We start from the raw sequence: 4,112 nt of genomic DNA, 5'->3' as shown, positions 1-4,112 counted from the left end.
GAGAATGAAACCAAGCTGGAAAACACTCTTCAGGATATTATCCAGAACTTCCCTAACATAGCATGGCAGGTCAACATTCAAACAGAAAACACCACAAAGGTAATCCTTGAGAAGCGCAACCCCAAGGCACATAATTGTCAGATTCACCAGGGTTGAAATGAAGGAAAAAATGCTAAAGGCAGCCAGGAAGAAACGTTGAGTTACTCACAAAGGGAAGCCCATCAGACTCACAGTGAATCTCTCGGCAGAAGACCTACAAGCCAGAAAAAAGTGGGGGCCAATATTCAACATCCTTAAAGAAAAGAATTTTCAACCCAGAATTTCATATCCAGCCAAACTAAGCTTCATAAGTAAAGGAGAAATCAAATCCTTTACAGACAAGCAACTGCTGAGAGATTTCGTTACCGCCAGGCCTGCCCTGTAAGAGCTCCTGAAGGAAGCACTAAACATGGAAAGGAACAACCAGTACCAGCCACTGCAAAAACGTACCAAACTGTAAAGACCATTGACACTATGAAGAAACTACCTCAACTAATGAACAAGACAACCAGCTAACATCAAAATGGTAGGATCAAATTCATACATAACAATACTAACCTTAAACATAAAGGGGGTAAATGCCCCAGTCAAAAGACACAGACTGGCAAATTGGATAAAAACTCAAGACCCATCAGTGTGCTGTATTCAGGAAACCCGTCTCACATGCAAAAACACATATAGGCTCAAAATAAAGGGATGGAGGAAGATTTACCAAGCAAATGGAGAGCAAAAAAAAAAAAAAAAAAGAGGAGTTGCAATCCCAGTCTCTGATAAAACAGACTTTAAACCAACAAAGATCAAAAGAGACAAAGAAGGGCATTACATAATGGTATAGGGATTAATGCAACAAGAAGAGCTAATGATCCTAAATATATATGCACCCAATACAGGAGCACCCAGATACATAAAGCAAGTTCTTAATGGCCTACAAAGAGACTAGACTCCCACACAATAATAGTGGGAGACTTTAACACCCCGCTATCCATACTAAACAGATCAATGAGACAGAAAATTAACAAAGATATCCAAAACATGAACTCAGATCTGGACCAAGTGGACCTAATAGACACCTACAGAACTCTACAGCCCCAAACCACAGAATATACATTCTTCTCAGCACCACATCGCACTTATTCTAAAATTGACCACATAATTGGAAGTAAAACACCCCTCAGCAAATGCAAAAGAATGGAAATCATAACAGTGTCTCAGACCACAGTACAATTAAATTAGAACTCAGGATTAAGAAACATACTCAAAACCACACAACTACATGTAAACTAAACAACCTGCTCCTGAATGACTACTGGATAAATAGCGAAATGAAGGCAGAAATAAAGATGTTCTTCAAAACCAATGAGAACAAAGACACGATGTACCAGAATCTCTGGGACACATTTTTTTTTTTTTTTTTTTGGGAGAAGTGGGGCTTTATTAAGGTCTGGTAGATATGGTGGAGGTGGAAGTGGAAACTGGGCCTAGGAAAGGGCAGAAGAAAGGCAAAGGGCCCCTTGGAGCAGGAACCCATCCCTCTCGGCTTCCACCCAGCACCCCCCATCCCAGGTTCCTTTCTTCAACCTCCCCCTGCCTCCGGGAACACAGAGCACCAAGAACTGACAAGCTGGAACCCACCCGGGGCCACAGCTTGGGGCAGAGTCCAGGCTTCTCTGTCCGTGCAGTGGGACGATCTGGGGATCTCAGCGAACCTCCTCTCCCTCATGCCAGTTTAAGTTGGGAAGCGCCTTCTCTGTCCCCCAGAACAGAACAAACTCTTGTTCTCTGTGGTTGGGGAAAAGGTGTAGGGGGCGTGGACACAGGAAGCAGGACCTGGGAAGAAGCTGAGCTGAATTCCCCTAGGGCCCAGGTGGAGCCCCCAGGGGAGTTTCTGAGACTCCACCTTTATAGACTTGCCATTTCTCCACTTTTCCTTCCCAGTGACTGGTGAGCAGCTCAGAGTCTGGGCCAGGGCAACTGGTAGGACAGTGGGGATCTGCCCAGAGTCATCTGTGGGTTTCAGATGAAGGTTTCCCCAACACCAAATTCAACTATATGTACGCAGGGCAGCACCCACCTGCGGCAGAGGGAATAGCCGCTGGGGGCTAGTAAGAGTAGCCACCCTTGGGGCCAAACAGCTGGGCAAGGACAGCAAGCTCTGGGAGGTAGGCGGGACTCTCGTCCAAGTGGGACAAAGGGACCGTGTCCTCCTCACTGACCGGCCGGTCAAACTCGGCCTTCAGAGCTGGACGCTGATTGTCCGGGAAGGCCAAAGAGAAGAGGGCCTCGGGCTCACACACAAACTTGTACACGTAACGCTCTCCAGCCACCTTCTGCATGATGCCTTTCTCATAGTAGTATCGGAGCGAGCGGCTCAGCTTGTCGTAATTCATGGCTGGCCGGTTCTTCTGGATGCTCCAGAGCCTGGCAACCTCCTCAGGCTCAATGAGCTTGAACTCCATTCCCCGGCCCGTCCAGGCAATGAAATGGGCATTTGTTGGGTCATCCAGCAGGGCCACCAGAAATTGCCACAGCTGCAGGGCACCCCGGCGCTGGTAGGGTGGCCCCTCTCGAAATGCACCAACCCCTTCCTGCTTGATGTCTCCTTCAAATTTCTCAGGGACAACGCAGACATCATCTGGGAATGGTCGCAGAGTTTTCTCATAGCCATAGCCCATGGCCCCGTCACCTGGAGAGGGCCCGGGGAAGCCCTCTGTGTGGAGGTACATTGATGCACACCCGGTGAGATCTGAGTCGTAGGTGAAGTCCGTCTGCTCCTGTTTGATCACCACCCCCGCCCCTGGGTACCTGTGCCCATTGAGACCCCACCCTGGTCCATGGTCGGCTGTTCCGCCTGTTCATACAGGGGGTCATGGTATTCTTGCTTGAAGCTCTGCTGGGGATAGGGTGGGCAGGGCTCCGACAGCTGGTGTTGGTAGGGGGCTGGGAGGGGTTCCCGGCCTCCTCCCTGAGATGTGAAGTTGTGGCAAATGTCCAGGGGCTGCTGGAAGACGGAGCTATGTTCCCCAAGGTACCCATGGCCAGGGTGGGGCTGGGAGGTGCCAGAGGATCTCAGGAAATTCCGTTGCTCTGCCCGGGGAAAGGGCTGCAGGGGTGACTGTCCAAGGACACCAGGGGCAGGGGACTTGATGGCAATTTGTCTGGGGGGGTCATAGGCACCGGAGTAAAGGCACTGCTCGCCATGGTGGTAGGGGAGTGGCGGCTTCCTGCTGCAGGACAGGGCCCGGTCTCTGCGGGGACTCTGGGGCTCCTTCTTGATCCTGGTGGTGGGGCTGTGGAAAGTTAGGTTTTCTGAATGGAAATCAGGAACAAACTGCTCATCACTGTCTGGTACCTGAGCTTCAGCGAGCCACGTCTCCTGGAAGTGACTTAGATCCTGGAAGAGATCTTCGGAGTCGGAGGGAGGCAGGGAGCCCGGGTCCATGAGCTTCCCCTGCGGGACCATCAGCGTTTCGCGCAGGCTCCCATTTCCGGGCGATTTGCTGCTGAAGGTGTAGGGCACTGGCTGGTCCAAGTATCCGCCTTTCATCCTCCGCTCCATCCGGGCGCTCCCTGCGGCTGCAAGGCTGGGGACCCTAGCAGGGGCCGAGACCTTAGGCCGGGGCGTCTAGGCTGGAGCCTCAAAGGGTTCCGAGCATACCCTGGGGCCAGCACCAAGGGCCGCGAGGCTAGGCCGGAGCAAGGCGGCCCCTGCCTCTGGTTCCCAGCGCACCGACTTGTTTTTCGTGTGCCGCAGACAGTTGTGAGCCCGAGGGAGCAGCTGATTGGTGCATTTCCTTTGCTCGGCCTCGGCTCTCTCTCCCCCCAACCCTCTGGGACACATTTAAAGCAGTGTCTAAAAGGAAATTTTTAGCACTAAATGCCCAACAGAGAAGCAAGGAAAGATATAAAATTGACACCCTAACATCACAATTAAAAGAACTAGAGGAGCAGGATCAAACTCAAAAGCCAGAAGGCAAGAAATATCTAAGATCAAAGCAGAACTGAAGGAGATAGAGACGTGAAAAACCCTTCCAAAATATCAATAAATCCAGGAACTGGTTTTTTGAAAAGATCAA

At 50.8% G+C, this 4,112-nt stretch overlaps 1 pseudogene across 1 annotated transcript; it reads right to left on the bottom strand.

Moving 5' to 3' along the window:
* Positions 1–1,436: 1,436 nt before the first annotated feature.
* Positions 1,437–3,610, bottom strand: LOC116524145 (annotated as a pseudogene). Its single transcript, XR_004257195.1, has one exon. The product of XR_004257195.1 is annotated as an ETS translocation variant 4 pseudogene (transcript).
* Between the last annotated feature and the right edge of the window lie 502 nt (positions 3,611–4,112).

This window comes from Sapajus apella, unplaced genomic scaffold (genome assembly GCF_009761245.1).
Source record: "Sapajus apella isolate SASKATOON/1434 unplaced genomic scaffold, GSC_monkey_1.0 scaffold44, whole genome shotgun sequence".
NCBI classification, from domain to species: Eukaryota; Metazoa; Chordata; class Mammalia; order Primates; family Cebidae; genus Sapajus; species Sapajus apella.
The sequence above is the reverse complement of the archived record's forward strand: the minus strand, read 5'-3'. Positions and strand labels throughout refer to the sequence as shown.